This window comes from Chiloscyllium plagiosum, unplaced genomic scaffold, assembly GCF_037043375.1.
Source record: "Chiloscyllium plagiosum isolate Xiang-an unplaced genomic scaffold, Cpla_swu_hap1 HiC_scaffold_26, whole genome shotgun sequence".
Classification (NCBI taxonomy): Eukaryota; Metazoa; Chordata; class Chondrichthyes; order Orectolobiformes; family Hemiscylliidae; genus Chiloscyllium; species Chiloscyllium plagiosum.
In genome coordinates this window covers 57,096,707-57,112,386 of record NW_028270164.1, presented here as the reverse complement: position 1 = coordinate 57,112,386, position 15,680 = coordinate 57,096,707, and positions in this window count along the sequence as shown.

The following is a 15,680-nucleotide window of genomic DNA, read 5'->3' as shown; positions in this document are numbered from 1 at the left end:
GGCAGTTGATACATACAGAGTGATGCCAAGCTCATGAAGTTTGGTATGTTTGTGTAGATATAGCCTTGTAGCTGAGTCGGTCGGATCCCTGCCTCTGGGCCAGACCCTGCAGGCATTGTTGGTCATAGAGGGTATGATAGTAACACAGGAGAAAGTGAGGACTGCAGATGCTGGAGATCAGAGCTGAAAATGTGTTGCTGGAAAAGCGCAGCAGGTCAGGCAGCATCCAAGGAACAGGAGAATCGACGTTTCGGGCATGAGCCCTTCTTCAGGATGAGGAAAGTGTGTCCAGCAGGCTAAGATAAAAGGTAGGGAGGAGGGACTTGGGGGAGGGACGTTGGAAATGCGATAGGTGGAGGGAGGTCAAGGTGAGGGTGATAGGCCGGAGTGGGGTGGGGGCAGAGAGGTCAGGAAGAAGATTGCAGGTTAGGAAGGTGGTGCTGAGTTTGAGGGATTTGACTCCTCCCTCCCCTTCCTAGACCTTTCCATTTCTATCGTGGGCGACTAAATCAACACGGACATTTACTATAAACCGACTGACTCCCACAGCTACCTAGACTACACCTCCTCCCACCCTGCCCCCTGTAAAAACACCATCCCATATTCCCAATTCCTTCATCTCCGCCGCATCTGCTCCCAGGAGGACCTGTTCCAATACCGCACCACCCAGATGGCCTCCTTCTTCAAGGACCGCAATTTCCCCCCAGACGTGATCGACGATGCCCTCCACCGCATCTCCTCCACTTCCCGCTCCTCCGCCCTCGAGCCCCGCCCCTCCAACCGCCACCAGGACAGAACCCCACTGGTCCTCACCTACCACCCCACCAACCTCCATATACAGCGTATCATCCGCTGTCATTACCGCCACCTCCAAACGGACCCCACCACCAGGGATATATTTCCCTCCCCTCCCTTATCAGCGTTCTGGAAAGACCACTCCCTCCGTGACTCCCTCGTCAGGTCCACACCCCCCACCAACCCAACCTCCACTCCCGGCACCTTCCCCTGCAACCGCAAGAAATGCAAAACTTGCACCCACACCTCCCCCCTTACTTCCCTCCAAGGCCCCAAGGGATCCTTCCATATCTGCCACAAATTCACCTGCACCTCCACACACATCATTTATTGCATCCACTGCACCCGATGTGGCCTCCTCTATATTGGGGAGACAGGCCGCCTACTTGCGGAACGTTTCAGGGAACACCTCTGGGACACCCGGACCAACCCACCCAACCGCCCCGTGGCTCAACACTTCAACTCCCCCTCCCACTCCACCAAGGACATGCAGGTCCTTGGACTCCTCCATCGCCAGACCATAGCAACACGACGGTTGGAGGAAGAGCGCCTCACCTTCTGCCTGGGAACCCTCCAACCACAAGGTATGAACTCAGATTTCTCCAGTTTCCTCATTTTCCCTCACCCCACCTTGTCTCAGTCAAATCCCTCGAACTCAGCACCACCTTCCTAACCTGCAATCTTCTTCCTGACCTCTCTGCCCCCACCCCCACTCTGGCCTGTTCATGTAGATCTTCAGATTATAATGGATTAAGTGAGAGTGAAACCAGAGGAGAGCAACCACACTCAGTAAGGCAATGGAGGAGGGCAAAAGGTCAAGAAGGGTGAGAGGGTTGGTTTATCTTTGTCACAGTCACAGAACATCATCAGTGACATTGATAAGATCTGGTCCTGTAAAGCAGCAGGGGGAAAAATATCTGATCGAAGAGGTTCAAACTTACGACCTTAGGAGCAGCATGAGGCCATTCAGCTCATTGAATCTGCTTCACCATTCAATGAGATAATGGCAGATTTGATAATCCTCAACTCCACTTTCCTGCCTTTTCCCCATTACCGTGATTCCCATCATTAAAAATCTGCTGATCTCAGCCTTGAATATACCTAGAACATAGAACATTCCAGTGCAGTACAGGCCCTTCGGCCCTCAATGTTGCACCGACCTGTTAAACCAATCTGAAGCCCAGCTAACCTAAACTATTCCATTCTCGTCCATATATCTATCCAATGACCATTTAAATGCCCTTAAATTTAACAAGTCTACTACTGTTGCAGGTAGTATGTTCCATGCCTCTACTACTCTCTGAGTAAAGAAACTACCTCTGATATCTGTCCTATATCTATCTGCTCTATAAGCTATATCCCCTCATGCTAGCCATTACCATCCATGGAAAAAGCCTCTCACTGTCCACCCTATCTAACCTTCTAATTATCTTATATGCCTCAATTAAGTCACCTCTCAACCTTCTTCTCTCTAACGAAAACAGCCTCAAGTACCTCAGCCTTTCCTCATAAGACTTTCCCTCCATACCAAGCAACATCCTGGTAAATCTCCTCTGAACCTTTTTCAAAGCTTCCACATCCTTCCTACAATGCAGTGACCAGAACTGCATGCAATTCTCCAAGTGCAGCTGCTCTAGGGTTTTGTACAGCTGCAGCATGACCTCATAGCTCCAAAACTCAATCCCTCTACCAATAAAAGCTAACACACCGTATGCCTTTTTAACAACCCTATCAACCTGGGTGGCAACTTTCAGGGATTTATGTACCTGATGACCTAGCTTTGAAATCGCTTTGTAGCGAAGAGTTCCACAGATTCACTACCCTTTGAGAGAAGAAATTCCTCCTCATCTCTGTCTTAAATGCACGGCATCTTTCGCTGAGATGATGCCCTCTGGTCTAAGACTCTCTCACATCTTTCCACATCTACCCTGTCAAGTACTCTAAGACTCTTACGTTTCAATAAGGTTGTCCTTCGTTCTTCTAGCCTCCAATGAGTATGGGTCATTTTACTCAATCTCGCCTCATAAGAAAATCCATCCATACCCAGGATCAACTTAGTGAACCTCCTTTGTACTGCCTCCAGTACGAATATATGTTTGCTTACAAAGATGATTAAAACTGTTCATGATATTCCAGCTGTGATCTAGCTAATGCCTTGTACAGCTTTAGCAACACCTCCCCATTTTTGTAATCCATTCAGAGAGATTTTACCCTGATTCCCATTGACTCAGTTTTACTGGGGGTCCTTGATGTTACACTCTGTCGAATGTGACCTTGATGCCAAGGGCTGTCACACTCCCCTCCCCCCTGGGATCCAGCTCTTTTGTCCATGTTTGAATCAAGGCTGTAATAGGTCAGGAGCTGAGGGGCCCTGGCAGAACCCAAACTGGACATCACTGGGCAACTTGCTGCTGAGCAGGCGCCGTTTGATAGCACTGTTGATGACACTATCCATCACTTTCCTGATGATCAAGAGCAGACTGATGGGATGGTAAATGGCCAGGTTGAATTTGTCCTGCTTCTTATGTAAAAATCACATAACACCAGGTTACAGTCTAACAGGTTTCTTTGGAAGTACAGGACATACCTGGGCAACTTCCCACATTCGAAGAGAGTGGCAATGGAAAAGCACAGTCAGTCAGGCAGTATCTGAGGAGCAGGAGAATCAGGCAGAAACCTTTCACATTTGTTAAGGTCCTCACCCACTTCCTCCAGCTCCACGCATAAATCCCCTCCCTTGGTCTTGAGTGGAGCTACCCTTTCCCTAGCCAGCCGCTTGCTCCTTATATGTATATAAAATGCCTTGGGATTCCCTTAACCCAGTTTGACAAAATGTGGAGGTTCCGATGTTGGACTGGGGTGGATAAAGTAAAAAATCACACTTGTACTTTCAAACAAACCTGTTGGACTATAACCTGGTGGTGTGTGTGATTTTTAATTCTGTTTGCCAAAGTCATTTCATGGCCCCTTTTAGCCCCCCAAGTCCTTATTTGAGATCTTTCCTGCTATTTTTCCTTTCATTGAGGGTTCTGTCTGTCTTTAGGTTCCTAAACCTCACACATTCCTCCTTTTCCCTTTTGACTAAGCTCTCAATTTCTCTTATCATCTAAGGTTCCCGAATTTAGCCATCCTTCTCCCTCATTTTCACAGGAGCATGCTGGTCTTGAACTCAAATCAAATGGCCTTTTAATGTGCTAAATGTGGATTTACCCTTAGACAGCCACCTCCAATCTACATTCCTCAGTTCCTGCCTAATGTTGTGATAATTAGCCTCAGGGAGAAAGTGAGGACTGCAGATGTTGGAGATCAGAGCTGAAAACGTGTTGCTGGAAAAGCGCAGCGGGTCAGGCAGCATCCAGGGAGCAGGAGAATCGACGTTTCGGGCATAAGCCCTTCTTCAGGAATTCATGAAGCCCGAAACGTCGATTCTCCTGATAATTAGCCTCAGCCCAGGTCATGACACCTAAAGGAGGGGTGACCGAAAACAGGTGAAGGAGTACACAATATGCTAATTGTGCACCAAAAACACAAGAATAAATGGTGATGGAAGACCAGAGCAACAGTCAACACACTGACAACACATCGATAGACGAAAACCAGCCAAGGACAACATGCACACTTCCAGTACATTGCCCGATTACAATGAGCTGTTAAACTGCTGAAACAATATTTAGTCTATTAAATTATGCACTTGTAGGTTTTGCAATCTGTTCTGCTAACTAAGTTTACTGTTACAGAATGTTTATTTGCTTTATTTGTAGAATATGAGAGCTACCTTTGGAAAAGAAAAGGATATGTGTTATCAGCTTTGCAGTGATGTTCCTTTAAGAGCTTAACATGCTTGGGTTCCCCCATGTAATCACATGACCACAGACACTCCGCACTGTCACTCTTTACACACAGATTATTTCTGGGGATTATTTCCCAAACGCTGTAAATAAACCCATCAGAGATCTTCAAGCAAACAGAATTCATGTATCCCAACTGTATTACATTTCGATAACCCCAGTATTATTACATTGGTAGTGGCATAGTGTGGGATATGTCAGGCTATGAGTTACATATGCTGGTTGAATATACTTCTGCTGATGATCCATAGTGGCTCATCGAAGCCCAGTCCTGAGTTGCTCGAAATCCATTCCATACAGCAGTGCCACACGACATGATGAGGAGTATCCTCAGTATGAAGGCAGGACTTCATCTATTCAGTGCAGGACTGTGCAGAGGTCACACTTACCCATGCCAGTGTGGATCGCTGTACCTGTTACAGGTTGATTGGTAAGGATAAGTTTAAGTCATTTTCTTTCTCTCCTTGGTTCCCTCACCACCTGCTGCAGAGCCAGTCTGGCAGCTATTTCCTATGGAACTCAGTCAAATCAGTCATGAGTGGTGCTAATGAGCCACTCTTGGTGGTAGATGTTCTGTACCCTTGCTACTCTCAGTTCAGCTTCTAAGTTGTGTTCAACACGGTGGAGCACTGACTCATCAGCTGAAGGAGGATGGTACGTGGTAATCAGCAGGAGCCATGAGACTGCAATGGGGTCTGAAGTCAATGTTCAGGACTTCCTGGACAACTCCCTCTCGACTGTATACACTGTGTCATCAAGTCATAAAACCGGTCATACCCCAGGGATGGTGATGGTGGTGTCTGGGACATTGTCTGTAAGGCATTATCCTGTGAGTATGGCCTTGCCAGGCTGCTGCTTGACTAGTCTGTGAGACAATTCTCCCAATTTTGCTACTAGCCCCAAAGGAGGTGGTGAAGGCAGGTACAATTAGAACTTTTAAAAGGTATCTGATTGGGTATAGGATTAGGAAAGGATTAGAGGGGTATAAGCCAAATGTTGGCAGATGGGACAAGGTCAGACTGGGATGTCTGTTCGGCATGGGCGAGTTGGATTGAAGTATCTGTTTCCATGCTGTATGACTCTCTGACTCTCTGATAGTCAAGAGGGCTTTGGAGGGTCAACAGGGTCTAGAATGACATCACATGGTATATCCAGTTTCACTCCTTTTATTGTATGTTATAACTCTAAGCATTTTGATATACTCCCCTGTCTGTTGGTGAGAGGTAAAGGCAAAGTTGCCATTATTTTACGAGACCATAGGTCTGCTCTCTCATTGGAGACAGAGACAACTGGTGGTGCGTTGTCCCAAGAGTTACCATGCCTCAGGTGAAGGGAAAGGCTGAGAAGGAGAGTACTTCATGGTGGTGCGGCAATTGAATCCACGCTGCAGGCATCACTCTGCATTACAAACCAGCCAGCTAGTTGATTGAGCTAACAGACCCCCATTAGTTTGATACTAACTGTTTGTGTTTGAGCAGGGAATGTATTTAATCAGAACAAAACATTTTCTTTTAATTTTTACATGCCAGTAGAGAAATTCGGACTGAATGACGTGATGACACAACTGTGGAATATCTAATGATAGTTTTGAGGAAGCTAGAGCATTTTGTCCTTTCTACATATATGATGAGTCAGCGTGACATGTAACATAAAAACTGGTCCGAAAGCTGCACTTGGGGAGTGCAGTGATTGTATTGAGGTCAGCCAGATAGACCTCATTGAATATGAGTTAACTGGTTGAGGCTGTTAACCTGACCCAATCAGGAACTCTTGGCTGACAGATATAAAAAGGAGTGTTGCCATCAACAGGTCCAGGCAGCAGGCCGTGGAGGGGGTCGTTAGGGCCGACTGCCTGCCCCTCTTCCGTGGTTACGTTAGGGCCCGGGTGTCCTTGGAGAAGGAGCACGCGGTGTCGACCAACACCCTGGAGTTGTTCAGGGAGAGGTGGGCGCCGCAGGAAGTGGAGCGCATCATTTCTCCCTCCAACTCTATTTTGATTTAGTCCCTACCCTCCCCTTCACTGTTTTGATCACACAGCACTGTCCCTTGATGTGAAGGGCAGTGTTTGTCACTGGCCACCCGGGTGTTTTCCTATCTTCCTGGTGGTGGAAATTGAATAAAGAAGAAAAAAAAAAAAAACCAGGAGAAAAAAGAAAAAAATAACCAGGAGATTCACACAGCATCACACTTTGATGTGAAGGGCAGTGTTTGTCACTGGCCACCCGGGTGTTTTCCTATCTTCCTGGTGGTGGAAATTGAATAAAGATTGGTGCACTTTGTGTCTTTCACTGTGTCTCACACCTGCACACACACACCATGGGTGCTGGGGAAAAAAATAAGCACTACCGCACTTAGGTGGTAGTGTGGGGGTTAAAAGAAAAAAAAAAGAAAAAAGAGGAAAAAAAAAAAATAACCAGGAGATTCACACAGCATCACACTTTGATGTGAAGGGCAGTGTTTGTCACTGGCCACCCGGGTGTTTTCCTATCTTCCTGGTGGTGGAAATTGAATAAAGATTGGTGCACTTTGTGTCTTTCACTGTGTCTCACACCTGCACACACACACCATGGGTGCTGGGGAAAAAAAAAAAGAAAAAGAAAAGAAAAAAAAAAGAAAAAAAAAAGAAAAAAAAAAGAAAAAATAAAATAAATAAAAAGGAGTGTTGCCATCAACAGGTCCAGGCAGCGGGCCGTGGAGGGGGTCGTTAGGGCCGACTGCCTGCCCCTCTTCCGTGGTTACGTTAGGGCCCGGGTGTCCTTGGAGAAGGAGCACGCGGTGTCGACCAACACCCTGGAGTTGTTCAGGGAGAGGTGGGCGCCGCAGGAAGTGGAGTGCATTATTTCTCCCTCCAACTCTATTTTGATTTAGTCCCTACCCTCCCCTTCACTGTTTTGATCACACAGCATTGCCCTTTGATGTGAAGGGCAGTGTCTGTCACTGGCCACCCGGGTGTTTTCCTATCTTCCTGGTGGTGGAAATTGAATAAAGATTCGTGCACTTTGTGTCTTTCACTGTGTCTCACACCTGCACACACACACCATGGGTGCTGGGGGAAAAAAATAAGCACTACCGCACTTAGGTGGTAGTGGGGGGGTTAAATTTAAAAAAATAGACAAAAGAAAACAAACTAGCGAAACTCCCCTAGGAAAAATAAAAAAAATAAAATAAAAAGGAGTGTTGCCATCAACAGGTCCAGGCAGCGGGCCGTGGAGGGGGTCGTTAGGGCCGACTGCCTGCCCCTCTTCCGCGGTTACGTTAGGGCCCGGGTGTCCTTGGAGAAGGAGCACGCGGTGTCGACCAACACCCTGGAGTTGTTCAGGGAGAGGTGGGCGCCGCAGGGAGTGGAGTGCATCATTTCTCCCTCCAACTCTATTTTGATTTAGTCCCTACCCTCCCCCTCACTGTTTTGATCACACAGCACTGCCCTTTGATGTGAAGGGCAGTGTTTGTCACTGGCCACCCGGGTGTTTTCCTATCTTCCTGGTGGTGGAAATTGAATAAAGATTCATGCACTTTGTGTCACTCATTGTGTCTCACACCTGCACACACACACACCATGGGTGCTGGGGAAAAAAATAAGCACTACCGCAGTTAGGTGGTAGTATGGGGGTTTAAATAAAAAGAGAAAAAAAAAGGGAAGGGCAGTGTTTGTCACTAAAAAAAAAAGGAGTGTTGCCATCAACAGGTCCAGGCAGCGGGCCATGGAGGGGGTCGTTAGGGCCGACTGCCTGCCCCTCTTCCGCGGTTACGTTAGGGCCCGGGTGTCCTTGGAGAAGGAGCACGCGGTGTCGACCAACACCCTGGAGTTGTTCAGGGAGAGGTGGGCGCCGCAGGGAGTGGAGTGCATCATTTCTCCCTCCAACTCTATTTTGATTTAGTCCTTACCCTCCCCCTCACTGTTTTGATCACACAGCACTGCTCTTTGATGTGAAGGGCAGTGTTTGTCACTGGCCACCCGGGTGTTTTCCTATCTTCCTGGTGGTGGAAGTTGAATAAAGATTCATGCACTTTGTGTCTTTCACTGTGTCTCACACCTGCACACACACACCATGGGTGCTGGGGATAAAATAAGCACTACCGCACTTAGGTGGTAGTGTGGGGGTTAATATATAAAAAAAGGAGATGGGTGTTTCCTATCTTCCTGGTGAAAAAAAGAAAAAAAAATAATAGGGAAAAAAAAGGAAAAAAAAAAATTCCCCCCTGTCCGCCTGGGGAAGAGGCACCGGCCCTTGGAGGAGAGAGACACTCCAGCAAAAAAAATAGAAAAGTAAAAAAAAAACACGAGTGTCATTTCCCCCTCCAATTCTATTTTGATTTAGTCCCTACCCTCCCCTTCACTGTTTTGATCACACAGCACTGCCCTTTGATGTGAAGGGCAGTGTTTGTCATTGGCCACCCGGGTGTTTCCTATCCTCCTGGTGGTGGATACTGAATAAAGATTTGTGCACCTTGTGTCTCTCACTGTGTCTCACACCTGCACACACACAACATGGGGGCTGGGGAAAGAATAAGCACTACCGCAGTTAGGCGGTAGAAAAAAAAGAAAAAAAAAGAAAGAAAAAAAAATAAACAGGAGGGTCAGAGGTTCTGCTCACTCACTGACTCTGAGGGACATAGATCAGATTCAAAGACTCTCCACATGTAAATAAAGGATGACTTTGTGATGGGATACCGAACTCTAGAGTTATTTCAGTGGTGATCAGACATGGCAGCATGCTGGCTCAGTGGTTAGCACTGCTGCCTAACAGCACCAGGGACCCGGTTCAATTCCAGCCTGGTGTGAATATCTGTGTGGAGTTTGCGCATTCTTCCCATATCTGTGTGGGTTTCCTCCCATAGTCCAAAGATGTGCAGTTTAGATAAATTCGCCATGTTAAATTGCCCATAGTGTTCAGGGATATCTAGCATAAGTTCAATAGTTGGGGTAAATATAGAGTAATAGGGGAAGGGGTTTGAGGGTTGGTGTGGACTTGTTGGACCAAATGACCCATTTCCACACTGTGGGGATTCTACGATACTTCTATGAAAAGCACAGTCCTGAAGAAATGCACTTACAGCAATTGTCTTTGGTTTGGGGCAAGCATTTCTGGCACTATGCAGCTATTTGGGTAGCTTGACCCATTTGACCCTGCCGTTAAAGACTGGGCACCGTACGTAGAAAGTTTACATGGTTTTCTTTCCCAGCCAACTGACACTAGGCAGATGAAAAGGAACTAGTAATGCTCCCGACAGCTTGTGGATCCGTAGTGTTTTTGGTTATTAGGGGAGCCTAACTTTCCCTGAGGCACCTAATACTGAAATCTTTCAAGAGTTGACAGATCTAGTTAAGGAATATTATGACCCCAAGCCTCCTCTAACTCTGAGATGCTATTAGTTTTACTCGGCAATTCAATAACCAAAGGAATCTGTATCAGGATTTTGATTAGGTTAACACAACTGGCAGAGGCATGTGACTTTACTGTAATCTTTGATAAGATGCTGCGAGACCATTTGGTATGTGAGATTAATGATGTAATCATGCAAAAGTGCCTATTTGCTGAAGCCCAGCTGGATTTCAAACAACTGGTTTTATCATTGGAAAATGCTGCAACTGGAGCAGTTAAGTTGCAGGGTATTCCGATGGGAGTCGACACCTTCAGCAGTCTAACTGGACTTGGGGAACACCACATGATTAAAGGCAGTTGCATAGCCTCACTAAGGACATACCCTGAACAGAGGCTGTCTTGATCAGCCCACAGCAAATCTCCAAAACAAAGCCAAGCCTCAGACAAACAGCTAATTCTTTCTTTAGGATCTGGGCCGCCATTGTAGTTACTGCCGGTATGCAGACTCGAGACAGCATAGGAGTACAACTAAGCCTGAATGGAATAAAAGAACTCAGGCTGGTATCCAGGAGGGTGCACACTCTGGAAGGTCCATGTATATCTGGTTTGGAAGAGTTAAATTGCTTAGCAACATCCAAATCAGATCCAATCAAAATCAACATCTGGTTAAATGGTCTCCCGGTTCTAATGGAAGTCAGTACTGGCCTGGCCGTTTCAGTGATTGCAGAACAAATCTTTAACAAAATTTGTTCTGGATGCCAACATTTAAGTTCATGCAAGACTTTGGCCAGACTGCGGGCTTACACTGGGGAACCTTTACAGATTTAAGGGTACAACTCCGGTTCCAGTCTCTTATGAGAAACAGCTAGTTCAGTTACCACTGACTGTCGTAAAAAGATTGGGTCCAAACTTGATTAGGCAAAATTGGTTGAGAAAAATTCAATTTGATTGGCTCAACATTTATCAATTAGAATGTGGCTGCCTGAGCAAAGTCATAATTAAACACCTGGAAACCGAATAAAGATTCGTGCACCTTGTGTCTTTCACTGTGTCTCACACATACACACACACAACATGGGTGCTGGGGGAAAAATAAGCACTACCGCAGTTAGGCTATAGTGTGGGGGTAATTTAAGAAAGAGAAAAAATAAAAAGAAAAACAAAAGGAGAAAAAAAAGCAATAGGAGTGTCAGACATCCTGTTCACTCTGAGAGCTGAAGAAAAATAAACTAAATACCTGAACGCTTTTCAGGAAGGCCTAGGAACTATCCACGGAGCCAAGGCCACCTTGCATATTGAGCAGAAAGCAATTCCACGATTCTGCAAGGCCTGCTCAATGCCATTTGACTTATGGGCGAAAGTAGAAGCTGAAATCAGGAAGCTGGAAAGTGGAAGCATAATTAATTTGCAGAATGGGCCACACCAGTCATACCGATTATGAAGCCTAATGGGTCGGTTCGCCTTTGTAGGGATTTTAAACAAATGGTAAATTACTTCTCACAGCTGGATAAACACCCAATCCCTCACACAGAGGATTCACACGCAAAGCTGGCAGGGGGGGTTGTCCTTCATGAAGTTGGTCATGAGCCATGCATACCTGGAATTGCTTTGGATGAGGATTCCCAAAAGTATGCTACAATTAATTCCCATAAGGGTTTGCACCAGTATACGAGACTGCCATTTGGGGTATTGTCAGGCTGTGCCATTTTTTACTGGAAAATGAAGAACATTTTACAAGGTATACCACAGGTCACTATTTATCGAGGTGGCGTGCTAAGAACAGGGAAGACCAATAAGGAGCACTTGGACATAGTCCATAGATGTTTCTCCCAGGTGGGTGTATACCTTAGAAGGGAAAGATGTCTATTCCAGGCACCCCTGGTGACTCACTTGGGCGATAAAGTCGACAAGGTCAGATTAAACCTGTTAAAAGATAAAGTAAGGGTGATCAAAGGTTCCCCAGCTTCCAGTCTGTACTGGTCTTTCCTTGGCCTGGTGAACTGTCACAGAAAGTTATTACATAACCTGGCCTCAATTCTGACACCTTTGCATTGACTCTTTAAGAAGAGTCAGGCTTAGAATGATAACGTAGACAAGCCATAGCTTTTAGAGAAGAGGAGAAGCGGCTATCATCTTGGCACACTGTAATCCCAAGTGAGAGCTGGTATTGCCAGGTGATGCCTCCCCGTACAGCATTGGGGTAGTATTAGTTCACAGGTGGGCCCATGGAGAGGAAAGCCCAATTGGCTAATGCAGGGTGTAAATATGCCCAGATAGAGATGGAAGATTGGCGGTCATATATGGAAAGTTCCACCAATATCTTTATGGGTGTAAATTTGTCATAATAATGGACCACAAACCTCTGCTAGTGCTAATTAAATAGGTCAAGGCAATGCCACCCATAGCTTCAGGCTGAATTCAGCAGTGGGGTCTGTTTGTAGGAGTGTATAATTACAAGTTGTAACACCCGCTTGAGAGGTCAAGTAGCAAATGCAGATGCATTGAGCTGCCTCCTGCTGGCAGATATAACACCAGTGGTATTGTCGCTGGAAGAGTCCATAATGGTTTTAACTTTTCTGAACACATTTTCACTTACAGCTGACAATATCAAATTTTGGATACAGCAAGGGTCTGGTCCTGGCAAAACTGAAACAGTTGGTGGTGATGGGGGAAACCAAAGTGGGTTACAACCAGAATTGAAACCATTTTGGACCTGGAGAGACCAAATCATAGTCAAGGGTGGCATATTATTATGGGGAGCAAGCGTGATTGTCCTGGTCACTGCCAGATACTGGCTGAACTCCACCAGGATCATCCAAGGGTTTACAAAAACGAAGATGTTGGCAAAAAGTTACACAGGATCGGATGCAGACATAGCCGTGCTGGTGTAGGAACCATAGGAATGGCCCTGCATAGATATGAGGCACATTTGACACAAGGTCAGGTCGAGTGATGTATAAAGTTCGGATCAGTGCAAAGGTCCTGAACAAGCATACGGACAATATGAAAACTGCCAACCCACAAACAGTCTGGGAACAAAACATGCCTGGCTCCTTGACAGTGAGGAAGATTATTACAAATTGTGTCAGGACCTTGGTCAACTGGGGGAGTGGGTCAAGTTTAATAAGGATAAGTGTGAGGTCCTGTATTTTGGAAAGTCAGATCACGGTAGAGGTTTCATGGTGAATGGTAGGGACTTAAGGAGTGTAGTGGAACAGAGGGAAATTGGAGTTCAGGTTCACAATTCTTTGACAGTGGAGTCACGGCTAGACAGGACAGTGAAGAAGGTTTTTGGCCCACTGGCCTTCATCAGTCAGGGCATTGAGTATAGAAGTTGGGAAATTATGTTGCAGTTGTACAAGACCACACTTGGGGTATTGTGTTCAGTTTTGGTCGCCTTGTTATAGGAAGGATGTTATTAAACTGGAAAGAGTGCTGAAGAAATTTACAAGGATGTTGCTGGAATTCAAGCGCCTGAGCTATAGGGAGAGGTTGGACAAGCTAGGACGTTTTCTTTACAGCATAGGAGATTGAAGGGGGATCTTATAGAAATGTAAAAGATCGTGAGAGGCACGGATAGGATGAATGCACTTTATTGAGTGAATGCACTCAGTCTTTTTCTCAGTGTTGGGGAATCGAAGGCTAGAGGGCATCAGTGTAAGGTTAGAGGGGAAAGGATAAAAGGGAGTGTGAGGGGCAACTTTTTCACACAGAGGGTGGTGCGCATCTGGAATGAGTTGCCAGCAGAAGTGGTTGCAGTGGGTACATTAACAACATTTGTAAGGCATTTTGACAAATACTTGCTTAGGAAAGGTTTAGAAGGATATGGGCCAAGTGCAGGGAAATGGGGTTAGTGTGGATGGACATTTTGGTCGGCATGGACTGGTTTGGGCTGATGGGCCTGCCTCAGTGCTGTAGGACGCTATGGCTCTCACTATGACCCTATACCTGGGAATCTGAGATGGACACAGTGGATGGCACCACCATGATGCCTCGGCTGCCTGACGAAGAGAATGAATTTCTTCTGAGACACTCTGGGCAGAAGAGGCCAGCTATTTTGCGTTACACAATGCCCTATCAGAGGCAAAGTTGGTGGAACCCGACCAGGCACTAAAACACACCTACAGGAGCTACAAAAGAAAGAACTGGCCTTTGGCCTTGGGCTCAGAGGGGGGAAGGATGTAGTGACCGTAACACAATCAGCCAGGTCAACCTCATAGAATATGGGTTCCTGATTGAGGCTGTTAACTTGGTCTAATCAGGGACCCTCGCTGACAGATATAAACAGAAGTGTCAGAGGTTCTGCTCACTCTGAGCTGGCACTGAGGGAGCTGGATAAGTGTCGAAGGACTCTCCATGTTAAAATAAAGACTGACTTGGTCACGGGATACCGGCCTCTGTGGTGTTACTTCAGGGACAATTGGGGTGTTCAACTCTAATAAAGAGGATTGGTGCAATTCTGAGTGTTGGTTGAGAAGGAATAAAATACGAGATGAGGATAAAATTAATTTTTTGAAACCATTACGTCTTCGAGCTGGTGTCTACCCGTTGTTGCCCGTGAGATCCCAGTTCTCTGGATGAGACTGCTAAAGATTGTATTGTCAAGTTAAAGAAATTCTCTCATCAGGGTGAAAATGGCAGGTCTATAGAAATTAACCTTCAGGACCAATTTGCAAGAGGCCTAAATGAAATCTTTGAAGCAGCTTTTTAGCTGACATGGAAGGAGAGCAGTGATAAGGCCGCAGCCATGGAAATGGCATGATGTGGAGGTTGGAATGGGGTGGACAAGGTCAGAAGGCACACAACACCAGGTTATAGTCGAACAGGTTTATTTGAAATCACAAGCTTTCGGAGCGCTGCTCCTTCACCTGGTAAAGTCATGGAAATGGCAGAAAGAGATAATTGCAGGATTGTAAGGGAGCTCTTTCCCTGCGCTAATGGAGTGCTGAGATTTCAGTAAGACTCATGCCACTGCAGCCACATTCAGTTCTTTCAGGAAGCAATATAATTGCACTCGCAAGAGGAGATTTCCTCGGAGGTTGGCAGGATTGGGAAGTTGCATCTATGAGCAAAGATTATATCGGCTGGGGTTGTTCTTCTCGCAACAGAGGAGACTTAGGACAGCATTCGTCGACAGCATAAGGTTATGAATGATCTGGATTGAATGGATGAGAAGGACCGATCTCCCTTAACAAAGAGATCAATGTCCAGGGGGTCAATCATTTAAACTGATTGGTCAAATGATTTGAGAGGGGTTAAGAAAGAATTCCTTCACAAGAGGATGGCAGGGGTCTAGAAATCACTGCATGAAAGGGTAGTTGATGCAAAAACCCTTGACTTATTTTATCTGGATGTGCACCTTTAAGGCACATAACCTTCAGAGATATGGACTGAATGCTGAAAGATGAGATTAGTCTTCCTGTTCTATGGTTTCTACATTGGAAGGAGACTGCAAGAAATGATTAAATCCCATTTCCTTGAGCAAAATTTAGGTGAAACTGATTATTCCAATAATATTATGCAGTATTAAGTGAATTTAGCATTTCAGTACTGAAGTCTTAAAAAGTGATATGCAACTTATGAATTGTTAGAGCTGTTACTTTCAATTGTTAGTCTACAGTTTATGCGGATGAGTCATAGAGTCATAGAGTCGTACAGCATGGAAACAGACCCTTCGGTTCAACACGTCCATGCCAACCAGGTATCCTGAATA